The 14,659-nt window shown below is 37.6% G+C and overlaps 1 long non-coding RNA gene across 1 annotated transcript; it reads right to left on the bottom strand.

The window, feature by feature from the left end:
• Positions 1–2,644: 2,644 nt before the first annotated feature.
• On the bottom strand, positions 2,645–9,369 carry LOC133639423 (uncharacterized). The gene is made up of 3 exons (XR_009823787.1): positions 9,159–9,369; positions 2,959–3,142; positions 2,645–2,880 (listed from the first exon to the last, which is right to left on the bottom strand). It is a non-coding gene; the product is annotated as an uncharacterized LOC133639423 (long non-coding RNA).
• Between the last annotated feature and the right edge of the window lie 5,290 nt (positions 9,370–14,659).

Here is a 14,659-nt window from a genome sequence, read left to right as displayed (position 1 = left end):
TCTCTCCACACTTACCCATGTTTGACACATTCTCTCCACACTTACCCATGTTTGACACATTCTCTCTACACTTACCCATGTTTGACACATTTTCTCCACACTTACCCATGTTTGACACATTCTCTCCACACTTACCCATGTTTGACACATTCTCTCCACACTTACCCATGTTTGACACATTCTCTCCACACTTACCCATGTTTGACACATTCTCTGCACACTTACCCACCTTTGACACATACTCTCCACACTTACCCATGTTTGACACATTCTCTCCACACTTACCCATGTTTGACACATTCTCTCCACACTTACCCATGTTTGACACATTCTCTCCACACTTACCCACCTTTGACACATTCTCTCCACACTTACCCATGTTTGACACATTCTCTCCACACTTACCCATGTTTGACACATTCTCTCCACACTTACCCACCTTTGACACATTCTCTCCACACTTACCCATGTTTGACACATTCTCTCCACACTTACCCATGTTTGACACATTCTCTCCACACTTACCCATGTTTGACACATTCCCTCCACACTTACCCATGTTTGACACATTCTCTCCACACTTACCCATGTTTGACACATTCTCTCCACACTTACCCACCTTTGACACATTCTCTCCACACTTACCCATGTTTGACACATTCTCTCCACACTTACCCATGTTTGATACATTCTCTCCACACTTACCCATGTTTGACACATTCTCTCCACACTTACCCATGTTTGACACATTCTCTCCACACTTACCCATGTTTGACACATTCTCTCCACACTTACCCATGTTTGACACATTCTCTGCACACTTACCCACCTTTGACACATACTCTCCACACTTACCCATGTTTGACACATTCTCTCCACACTTACCCATGTTTGACACATTCTCTCCACACTTACCCATGTTTGACACATTCTCTCCACACTTACCCACCTTTGACACATTCTCTCCACACTTACCCATGTTTGACACATTCTCTCCACACTTACCCATGTTTGACACATTCTCTCCACACTTACCCACCTTTGACACATTCTCTCCACACTTACCCATGTTTGACACATTCTCTCCACACTTACCCATGTTTGACACATTCTCTCCACACTTACCCATGTTTGACACATTCCCTCCACACTTACCCATGTTTGACACATTCTCTCCACACTTACCCATGTTTGACACATTCTCTCCACACTTACCCACCTTTGACACATTCTCTCCACACTTACCCATGTTTGACACATTCTCTCCACACTTACCCATGTTTGATACATTCTCTCCACACTTACCCATGTTTGACACATTCTCTCCACACTTACCCATGTTTGACACATTCTCTCCACACTTACCCATGTTTGACACATTCTCTCCACACTTACCCATGTTTGACACATTCTCTCCACACTTACCCACCTTTGACACATTCTCTCCACACTTACCCATGTTTGACACATTCTCTGCACACTTACCCATGTTTGACACATTCTCTCCACACTTACCCATGTTTGACACATTCTCTCTACACTTACCCATGTTTGACACATTCCCTCCACACTTACCCATGTTTGACACATTCTCTCCACACTTACCCATGTTTGACACATTCTCTGCACACTTACCCATGTTTGACACATTCTCTCTACACTTACCCATGTTTGACACATTTTCTCCACACTTACCCATGTTTGACACATTCTCTCCACACTTACCCATGTTTGACACATTCTCTCCACACTTACCCATGTTTGACACATTCTCTCCACACTTACCCACCTTTGAAACATTCTCTCAACACTTACCCATGTTTGACACATTCTCTCCACACTTACCCATGTTTGACACATTTTAGATGCTTGATATTTCAGATTGATTACAAAACTGTAAGTAGGTCATCACACAAGTAAAGTCACACTCTCACATACTCTTAATTTACAATTATATATACTGTACATATATAAATATATCTACTGTACATACATACATACATATATATATATATATATATATATATATATATATATATATATATATATATATATATATATATATATATATATATATACACAGTATACACACCATTTTGGACAAGTCTGTGTTACACAAACTTACTGACAAAATGCAAGTTATATATTTATACTGTTTAATAGTTCTGTTTGACTTTTTTTTTTTTTTTTAAAGAATCTAAAGCAGTGGTCCCCAACCTTTTTGTAACTGGCCCCTGGCCCCCCCGGTCCGTGGGACTGGGGGGGCCAGGGGGGTTCATAAAAAGAAATACAATCATGTGTGCTTACGGACTGTATCCCTTGCAGACTGTATTGATATATATTGATATATAATGTAGGAAGCAGAATATTAATGAGTGTAAATGGGGGGAGGGAGGTTTTTTGTGTTGGTGCACTAATTGTAAGTGTATCTTGTGTTCTTTATGTTGATTTAATTAAAAAAATAAAAAATAAAAAATAAAAAATGTTTTTATTTCTTGTGCGGCCCATTACCAATCGATCCACGGACCGGTACCGGGCCATGGTCCGGTGGTTGGGGACCACAGTGGACTCCTTTTCCAAACTACTTTTTGGACTTTTTAGCAGAGCTGCAGTTTGTTGTTATGAGACCTACAGAGATGGCAAAGAAAAGAAAAAGGGTTGGTTGTTTCCTTTTTTTTATTAAAAGCTTTACAATATGACAAAAATATTGACTAGGACAAATAGAAAAGACACGTAATGGATGCCAGTGGGTCAGACCAAGCAGCCATGTTGGTGAAACTGTAGATGTTTGACATGACAATCTGCTTGGAGAAGAATTATATACAAGAACATCTTGGCTAGGAGGTGAGGTGAGGTAAGGTGAGGTGAGGTGAGGTGTTCCTAAACAAATGACAAATATATGTTACACAGAGAAGAGATCCTCCAATGAAAGCTTCTATCCAAGGGAAAGACAAATACCTTCTTGTGGTGTTACCAACATGGCTGCCAATCCTCCAATAGACAAATGATTTTAGTGCTGCCTTACACAAGGTCAAACAAGCCTTACACAAGGTCAAACAACAAATACTACTTCCTGGATTGTGAATTTTCTTTTTGTTTGTTTTGAGCGTGACCCTGGCACCCAGGAGTCTGACATCACAATCTGGAAGAGAGAGAGAGAGAGAGAGAATGAACACATGCAGCATGTGGAAGAGCAAGCACAAGATCAAATGTCAGCCACAATAATCCAGACTACGGCTCAATAATCCAGACTACGGCTCAATAATCCAGGGGTGTCCAGACTACGGCTCAATAATCCAGGGGTGTCCAGACTACGGCTCAATAATCCAGGGGTGTCCAGACTACGGCTCAATAATCCAGGGGTGTCCAGACTACGGCTCAATAATCCAGGGGTGTCCAGACTACGGCTCAATAATCCAGGGGTGTCCAGACTACGGCTCAATAATCCAGGGGTGTCCAGACTACGGCTCAATAATCCAGGGGTGTCCAGACTAGGGCTCAATAATACAGGGGTGTCCAGACTACGGCTCAATAATCCAGGGGTGTCCAGACTACGGCTCAATAATCCAGGGGTGTCCAGACTACGGCTCAATAATCCAGGGGTGTCCAGACTACGGCTCAATAATCCAGGGGTGTCCAGACTACGGCTCAATAATCCAGGGGTGTCCAGACTACGGCTCAATAATCCAGGGGTGTCCAGACTACGGCTCAATAATCCAGGGGTGTCCAGACTACGGCTCAATAATCCAGGGGTGTCCAGACTACGGCTCAATAATCCAGGGGTGTCCAGACTACGGCTCAATAATCCAGGGGTGTCCAGACTACGGCTCAATAATCCAGGGGTGTCCAGACTACGGCTCAATAATCCAGGGGTGTCCAGACTACGGCTCAATAATCCAGGGGTGTCCAGACTACGGCTCAATAATACAGGGGTGTCCAGACTACGGCTCAATAATCCAGGGGTGTCCAGACTACGGCTCAATAATCCAGGGGTGTCCAGACTACGGCTCAATAATCCAGGGGTGTCCAGCCACTTCATTTAATAAGGAATGTAATAACCCCCCCAACTTCATCTAAAGTATCATTGACAATATCATTGCTGCCATTTTCTTGTCATTCACTTTAATAACCATGAATTGCACTTATACAATCACAGCATTTACAGTATATATAAATGCTTATATACAGTTACTTTACATGGAGTGGGCTTTCGGCCAATTACTTTTAGCCCAATGTGGCCCCCAAGACACCCCTGCGATGATCTAATGAGCATAAATGCTCTAATTATATCTGGAATGTTTATTTACTGAAAGCACAGAGAGGAGAGGACAGAGCAGTAATTGGAAACAGGCAATAATTACACAGCAGTTATTTTCTTTTCATTTGAAAACTCACAGACATAACAAGCTCATTTTTAACTTGATAATAATTTGGGTGCCTGACAAGACCCACACGGACATGTTCGAGCAAGTCTTTCCCACAACACATAGCCAATAATGCAGCTACTGCCATCTTGTGGTGCTTATCAGGAGGTTGCTTACAGCCACAGCTATTATTGTCAAGCCTGTTGGAGCAACTATAGGAGACTCTGTGGTGAAGCTCCTGCTGTGCATCCATCTAAGCACATGGCACAATGTGGGCGTGGCAAACAAGTGACGTCATGCATTGTAAGCGGGACCAATGTGACACGGGTGTGACAGGAAGAAATGCTCTGACTCGCTTGGGGAGAATTGGTGTTGGCCCCACCTGCTGGTTTGCAAGTACACATTTTCAAACCCTATCTTTATAATGACCTGTTTTCTTACTTTTTCACGGATTAAAATCATCTTACCGTAAAGGGGAACTGTACTTTTTGGGGGAATCGTTCACAATCATTATGAAAGACATGATGATGGAGGGATTTTCTTTATGCATTCTAACTTGTAAATAAATGCAATCAAAAGTCTTCTTACAATGGAGCTTATGGAAGTCGCTCTATTCTGCCTATAAAGACCTTAAAAAACACCTTGTCTAATACACACCAGGTTTTATATACGCACTGTAAGTAATGTAGTAACATTTACTATAACATGTAATATATACATGATGTAAGTATATATGTCATGTAGTAACATTCATAATAACATGTCATATATACATGATGTAAGTATATATGTCATGTAGTAACATTCATAATAACATGTCATATATACATGATGTAAGTATATATGTCATGTAGTAACATTCATAATAACATGTAATATATACATGATGTAAGTATATATGTCATGTAGTAACATTCATAATAACATGTCATATATACATGATGTAAGTATATATGTCATGTAGTAACATTCATAATAACATGTAATATATACATGATGTAAGTATATATGTCATGTAGTAACATTCATAATAACATGTCATATATACATGATGTAAGTATATATGTCATGTAGTAACATTCATAATAACATGTAATATATACATGATGTAAGTATATATGTCATGTAGTAACATTCATAATAACATGTAATATATACATGATGTAAGTATATATGTCATGTAGTAACATTCATAATAACATGTAATATATACATGATGTAAGTATATATGTCATGTAGTAACATTCATAATAACATGTCATATATACATGATGTAAGTATATATGTCATGTAGTAACATTCATAATAACATGTAATATATACATGATGTAAGTATATATGTCATGTAGTAACATTCATAATAACATGTCATATATACATGATGTAAGTATATATGTCATGTAGTAACATTCATAATAACATGTAATATATACATGATGTAAGTATATATGTCATGTAGTAACATTCATAATAACATGTAATATATACATGATGTAAGTATATATGTCATGTAGTAACATTCATAATAACATGTAATATATACATGATGTAAGTATATATGTCATGTAGTAACATTCATAATAACATGTAATATATACATAATGTAAGTATATATGTCATGTAGTAACATTCATAATAACATGTCATATATACATGATGTAAGTATATATGTCATGTAGTAACATTCATAATAACATGTAATATATACATGATGTAAGTATATATGTCATGTAGTAACATTCATAATAACATGTCATATATACATGATGTAAGTATATATGTCATGTAGTAACATTCATAATAACATGTAATATATACATGATGTAAGTATATATGTCATGTAGTAACATTCATAATAACATGTCATATATACATGATGTAAGTATATATGTCATGTAGTAACATTCATAATAACATGTAATATATACATGATGTAAGTATATATGTCATGTAGTAACATTCATAATAACATGTCATATATACATGATGTAAGTATATATGTCATGTAGTAACATTCATAATAACATGTAATATATACATAATGTAAGTATATATGTCATGTAGTAACATTCATAATAACATGTCATATATACATGATGTAAGTATATATGTCATGTAGTAACATTCATAATAACATGTAATATATACATGATGTAAGTATATATGTCATGTAGTAACATTCATAATAACATGTCATATATACATGATGTAAGTATATATGTCATGTAGTAACATTCATAATAACATGTAATATATACATGATGTAAGTATATATGTCATGTAGTAACATTCATAATAACATGTAATATATACATGATGTAAGTATATATGTCATGTAGTAACATTCATAATAACATGTCATATATACATGATGTAAGTATATATGTCATGTAGTAACATTCATAATAACATGTAATATATACATGATGTAAGTATATATGTCATGTAGTAACATTCATAATAACATGTCATATATACATGATGTAAGTATATATGTCATGTAGTAACATTCATAATAACATGTAATATATACATGATGTAAGTATATATGTCATGTAGTAACATTCATAATAACATGTCATATATACATGATGTAAGTATATATGTCATGTAGTAACATTCATAATAACATGTAATATATACATGATGTAAGTATATATGTCATGTAGTAACATTCATAATAACATGTCATATATACATGATGTAAGTATATATGTCATGTAGTAACATTCATAATAACATGTAATATATACATAATGTAAGTATATATGTCATGTAGTAACATTCATAATAACATGTCATATATACATGATGTAAGTATATATGTCATGTAGTAACATTCATAATAACATGTAATATATACATGATGTAAGTATATATGTCATGTAGTAACATTCATAATAACATGTCATATATACATGATGTAAGTATACATGTCATGTAGTAACATTCATAATAACATGTAATATATACATGATGTAAGTATATATGTCATGTAGTAACATTCATAATAACATGTAATATATACACGATGTAAGTATATATGTCATGTAGTAACATTCATAATAACATGTAATATATACATGATGTAAGTATATATGTCATGTAGTAACATTCATAATAACATGTAATATATACATGATGTAAGTATATATGTCATGTAGTAACATTCATAATAACATGTAATATATACATGATGTAAGTATATATGTCATGTAGTAACATTCATAATAACATGTCATATATACATGATGTAAGTATATATGTCATGTAGTAACATTCATAATAACATGTCATATATACATGATGTAAGTATATATGTCATGTAGTAACATTCATAATAACATGTAATATCTACACACTGTAAGTATGTATTTAATGTAGTAACATTTATTATAACATGTAATATTTACATATTTTCATCATTTTAAGCATACATGGCACATTCACTTCAAAAACACATCAAAACATCTTCATCACAGATTATTACTCGCTGCAGACTTCATGAGCGCCAACAAACATAATAAAACATCACTTACTGTACAATGTCTGCTGTCATTATGATGCAGACTGCTGTGTGTGTGTGACAAAGTGTCTTTCTCGACATTTCTGTGTAAAAATTGGCTGTCAAAGTGTACCAACTTGTTGGAATACGTCCTCAGCATTCTTCTGTCCAGGTGAGAGTTATGATTCATGTTCTACAATAAACTTCCAAAGAAGCAGCAGACCACTCAATCATGTAAACATAGGAACACACGCTAGCGATCACGTCGCCGCTAGAAATAGTTTGTCTGCGTTAGCACTTATAATAACAATATCACTAATACTTGTTCATATTTATAATAACAATATGACTAATACTTGTTCATATTTATAATAACAATATGACTAATACTTGTTCATATTTATAATAACAATATGACTAATACTTGTTCATATTTATAATAACAATATCACTAATACTTGTTAATATTTATAATAACAATATCACTAATACTTGTTAATATTTATAATAACAATATCACTAACTTGTTCATATTTATAATAACAATATGACTAATACTTGTTCATATTTATAATAACAATATGACTAATACTTGTTCATATTTATAATAACAATATGACTAATACTTGTTCATATTTATAATAACAATATCACTAATACTTGTTAATATTTATAATAACAATATCACTAATACTTGTTAATATTTATAATAACAATATCACTAACTTGTTCATATTTATAATAACAATATGACTAATACTTGTTCATATTTATAATAACAATATGACTAATACTTGTTCATATTTATAATAACAATATGACTAATACTTGCTCATATTTATAATAACAATATGACTAATACTTGTTCATATTTATAATAACAATATGACTAATACTTGCTCATATTCAAGTCACCAAATGTAAATGGAGTTTTTGGCACTTTCTGGATGGTTATTTATAGAGTTTTATGGGAGGAATAGAGGCCCTCCTATTGGCTCCGTTGTAAAGATATAGGAGTTACAATGTAGTATACAAAGGAGTTACAATGTAGTATACAAAGGAGTTACAATGTAGTATACAAAGAAATGCGTCCGTCGTCATGTCTTTCATAAAGATTGTGAAACATACGAAAATCCCCCCGAAAAGTGCAGTTCCCCTTCAAATTTAGAGATGGCTATTGTTTACATTTCAACCGATACGGCTGCCAATTGGGTTGGGTTGACACCATCTTATTGTGTCATTATTCAAAAATGATTGCAGGTTGTTTAGAAGGTCAACAGTCTTCTTACCTGCTGGCTTTGAAGCCTTTGAGCTTCTGGACAAAGAAACTCTCCAGAACCTCGGCACACTGGTAGAAGGGCGAGTCGCTGGGGTTGTAGTAGCGGCAGTTGTCGAAGATTTTGGTCATGTCTGCTACAAACTCTGTTAGCCTCACGTAGCCACGCTTCTGCAACCTCTCCTCCATGCTGGACAGGTCTGAGGTGACACACAGGTGGGATGGTGAACAATGCTACTAGTTTATTAAACACTTCTGCAACCTCTCCTCCATGCTGGACAGGTCTGAGGTGACACACAGGTGGGATGGTGAACAATGCTACTAGTTTATTAAACGCTTCTGCAACCTCTCCTCCATGCTGGACAGGTCTGAGGTGACACAGGTGGGATGGTGAACAATGCTACTAGTTTATTAAACACTTCTGCAACCTCTCCTCCATGCTGGACAGGTCTGAGGTGACACACAGGTGGGATGGTGAACAATGCTACTAGTTTATTAAACACTACTGCAACCTCTCCTCCATGTTGGACAGGTCTGAGGTGACACACAGGTGGGATGGTGAACAATGCTACTAGTTTATTAAACACTTCTGCAACCTCTCCTCCATGTTGGACAGGTCTGAGGTGACACACAGGTGGGAGGGTGAACAATGCTACTAGTTTATTAAACACTTCTGCAACCTCTCCTCCATGCTGGACAGGTCTGAGGTGACACACAGGTGGGATGGTGAACAATGCTACTAGTTTATTAAACACTACTGCAACCTCTCCTCCATGTTGGACAGGTCTGAGGTGACACACAGGTGGGATGGTGAACAATGCTACTAGTTTATTAAACACTTCTGCAACCTCTCCTCCATGTTGGACAGGTCTGAGGTGACACACAGGTGGGAGGGTGAACAATGCTACTAGTTTATTAAACACTTCTGCAACCTCTCCTCCATGTTGGACAGGTCTGAGGTGACACACAGGTGGGATGGTGAACAATGCTACTAATTTATTAAACACTTCTGCAACCTCTCCTCCATGCTGGACAGGTCTGAGGTGACACAGGTGGGATGGTGAACAATGCTACTAGTTTATTAAACACTTCCTTGTGGTCCACGTCAGGGATTCTTAACCTTTTGGACCACTGAAATATTAACACTCAATTAGTAATCTTACTCTTGATTTGAATCCTATCCAATAATCATAGCTAAACTACTTACAGTTGAACAAGATCAGACTTGTCAAATGACAGAAAACCAAGGCTTAGGTCAGGCTGATTACAGACTTAAAGGCCTACTGAAATGAATTGTTTTAATTTAAACGGGGATAGCAGATCTATTCTATGTGTCATACTTGATCATTTCGCGATATTGCCATATTTTTGCTGAAAGGATTTAGTAGAGAACATCGACGATAAAGATTGCAACTTTTGGTATCTGATAAAAAAAAGGCTTGCACCTACCGGAAGTAGCGTGACGTAGTCAGTTGAACATATACGCAAAGTTCCCTATTGTTTACAATGATGGCCGCATGAAGTGAGAGAGATTCGGACCGAGAAAGCGACAATTTCCCCATTAATTTGAGCGAGGATGAAAGATTTGTGGATGAGTAAAGTGCAAGTGAAGGACTAGTGGGGAGTTGAAGCTATTCAGATAGGGAAGATGCTGTGAGAGGCGGGTGGGACCTGATATTCAGCTGGGAATGACTACAACAGTAAATAAACACAAGACATATATATGCTCTATTAGCCACAACACAACCAGGCTTATATTTAATATGCCACAAATTAATCCTGCATAAAAACACCTGCGTCTTTGTTATGCTAGCTCCTCTGCTAGCTCCTAGCTCCATAGAACACGCCAATACAATTCAAACACATGATCAACACACACAATCACTCAGCCCAAAAGACCGTTCACCTAACCCAAGGTTCATAAAGCTTATATATTTTAAAAAAGTTACGTACATACGCAAAAAAAAGCCAAAGCTGCATACTCACAGTAGCACGTCTGCGTCTTTGTCATCCAAATCAAAGTAATCCTGGTAAGAGTCTGTGTTGTCCCAGTTCTCTACAGGCGTCTGTGTATCCAAGTCAAAAGTCCTCCTGGTTAGAGTCTCTGTTATCCGAGTTCTTCCATCTTGACTGCATCTTTCGGGAATGTAAACAAAGAAGCGCCGGCTGTGTACTGTTGTGGCTGACTACGTTCGAAAAATACGTCCATTTCGCACCGACAACTTTCTTCTTTGCTTGCTCGGCTTCCTTCTCCATAATGCAATGAACATGATTGCAACAGATTCACCAACACAGATGTCCAGAATACTGTGGAATTATGAAATGAAAACAGAGCTTTTTCGTATTGGCTTCAATGTGGAAGGCATACCCGTGTTCCCCGGTCTACGTCACGCGCATACGGCATCCTCAGAGGCGTTTCGAACCGGAAGTTTAGCGGCAAATTTAAAATGTCACTTTATAAGTTAACCCGGCCATATTGGCATGTGTTATAATGTTAAGATGTCATCATTGATATATAAACTATCAGACTGCGTGGTCGCTAGTAGTGGCTTTCAGTAGGCCTTTAAATATTACACAAAAGAAGGAACGGATGACAAATAAATTGACATGCAATTACACAGTGCTAGAAATAAATTATATATATTTCTTAAATAAACTTAAAGTATACAGCTTCACCACTTTAGTCATCATTTTTGCGATTAAGAAACTTCTCATTGACTTTAAAGTGTATTACAGCTGAGGAACAGGTATTGTGATGGTTAAGAAACACTGGTCTAGATCAGTGGTCCCCAACCACCGGGCCGCGGCCTGGACCGATTGGTACCGGGCCGCGCAAGAAATTATTATTTTATTTTTTTATTTTTTATTTTTTAATTAAATCAACATAAAAAACACAATATATACATGATATATCAATATAGATCAATACAGTCTACAGGGATACAGTCCGTAAGCACACATGATTGTATTTCTTTATAAAAAAAAACAAACCCCAAAACATTCCAGGTGAAACTCAAAAAAAGTGAATATCTTGCAAAGGTTGCTTTATTCCAGTAATTGGATTTACAAAGTAATAATAATAAAAATAATAATAGATTTTATTTGTAAAAAGCACTTTATGTTGAGCAAACAACCTCAAAGTACCACAGTGTAAAAAAAAAAATTGTAATAATAATAATAAAAGATAATAAAAATATAAAAAAAGTAACATATGATAGGCTCATAACATGCCACTCCAAATATGTGAAGCCTTCTTTTCATATCATTTGGATTATTTAAAATTCACAGCTTATAAAAACATTGAATTGAAAATCTGAGAAAATGTTTTCAGAAAGTGTAAGCAGAAGCTTGTGGATGGCTACCAAAAGTGGTCAAGTGGTCAAGCAGAAGCTTGTGGATGGCTACCAAAAGTGGTCAAGTGGTCAAGCAGAAGCTTGTGGATGGCTACCAAAAGTGGTCAAGTGGTCAAGCAGAAGCTTGTGGATGGCTACCAAAAGTGGTCAAGTGGTCAAGCAGAAGCTTGTGGATGGCTACCAAAAGTGGTCAAGTGGTCAAGCAGAAGCTTGTGGATGGCTACCAAAAGTGGTCAAGTGGTCAAGCAGAAGCTTGTGGATGGCTACCAAAAGTGGTCAAGTGGTCAAGCAGAAGCTTGTGGATGGCTACCAAAAGTGGTCAAGCAGAAGCTTGTGGATGGCTACCAAAAGTGGTCAAGTGGTCAAGTAGAAGCTTGTGGATGGCTATCAAAAGTGGTCAAGTGGTCAAGCAGAAGCTTGTGGATGGCTACCAAAAGTGGTCAAGTGGTCAAGCAGAAGTTTGTGGATGGCTACCAAAAGTGGTCAAGTGGTCAAGCAGAAGCTTGTGGATGGCTACCAAAAGTGGTCAAGTGGTCAAGCAGAAGCTTGTGGATGGCTACCAAAAGTGGTCAAGTGGTCAAGCAGAAGCTTGTGGATGGCTACCAAAAGTGGTCAAGTGGTCAAGCAGAAGCTTGTGGATGGCTACCAAAAGTGGTCAAGTGGTCAAGCAGAAGCTTGTGGATGGCTACCAAAAGTGGTCAAGTGGTCAAGCAGAAGCTTGTGGATGGCTACCAAAAGTGGTCAAGTGGTCAAGCAGAAGCTTGTGGATGGCTACCAAAAGTGGTCAAGTGGTCAAGCAGAAGCTTGTGGATGGCTACCAAAAGTGGTCAAGCAGAAGCTTGTGGATGGCTACCAAAAGTGGTCAAGTGGTCAAGTAGAAGCTTGTGGATGGCTATCAAAAGTGGTCAAGTGGTCAAGCAGAAGCTTGTGGATGGCTACCAAAAGTGGTCAAGTGGTCAAGCAGAAGTTTGTGGATGGCTACCAAAAGTGGTCAAGTGGTCAAGCAGAAGCTTGTGGATGGCTACCAAAAGTGGTCAAGTGGTCAAGCAGAAGCTTGTGGATGGCTACCAAAAGTGGTCAAGTGGTCAAGCAGAAGCTTGTGGATGGCTACCAAAAGTGGTCAAGTGGTCAAGCAGAAGCTTGTGGATGGCTACCAAAAGTGGTCAAGTGGTCAAGCAGAAGCTTGTGGATGGCTACCAAAAGTGGTCAAGTGGTCAAGCAGAAGCTTGTGGATGGCTACCAAAAGTGGTCAAGTGGTCAAGCAGAAGCTTGTGGATGGCTACCAAAAGTGGTCAAGTGGTCAAGCAGAAGCTTGTGGATGGCTACCAAAAGTGGTCAAGTGGTCAAGCAGAAGCTTGTGGATGGCTACCAAAAGTGGTCAAGTGGTCAAGCAGAAGCTTGTGGATGGCTACCAAAAGTGGTCAAGCAGAAGCTTGTGGATGGCTACCAAAAGTGGTCAAGTGGTCAAGTAGAAGCTTGTGGATGGCTATCAAAAGTGGTCAAGTGGTCAAGCAGAAGCTTGTGGATGGCTACCAAAAGTGGTCAAGTGGTCAAGCAGAAGTTTGTGGATGGCTACCAAAAGTGGTCAAGTGGTCAAGCAGAAGCTTGTGGATGGCTACCAAAAGTGGTCAAGTGGTCAAGCAGAAGCTTGTGGATGGCTACCAAAAGTGGTCAAGTGGTCAAGCAGAAGCTTGTGGATGGCTACCAAAAGTGGTCAAGTGGTCAAGCAGAAGCTTGTGGATGGCTACCAAAAGTGTCTTATTGCAGGTCAACTTGCCAAGTAAGCAAATATTAACATTGCTGTATGTATACTTTTCACCCTCACATTTTCAGTAGAGCCATAATAAATTCATCAAAGAAGCAAACTTCATGAATGTTTTAGTGAGCAACAAGTATGTGCTCCAATCACTACATCACAACAAGTATGTGCTCCAATCACTACATCACAACAACAAGTATGTGCTCCAATCACTACATCACAACAAGTATGTGCTCCAATCACTACATCACAACAAGTATGTGCTCCAATCACTACATCACAACAACAAGTATGTGCTCCAATCACTACATCACAACAACAACAAGTATGTGCTCCAATCACTACATCACAACAAGTATGTGCTCCAATCACTACATCACAACAACTATGTGCTCCAATCAC

This window comes from Entelurus aequoreus, linkage group LG22 (genome assembly GCF_033978785.1).
Source record: "Entelurus aequoreus isolate RoL-2023_Sb linkage group LG22, RoL_Eaeq_v1.1, whole genome shotgun sequence".
Classification (NCBI taxonomy): Eukaryota; Metazoa; Chordata; class Actinopteri; order Syngnathiformes; family Syngnathidae; genus Entelurus; species Entelurus aequoreus.
The sequence above is the reverse complement of the archived record's forward strand: the minus strand, read 5'-3'. Positions and strand labels throughout refer to the sequence as shown.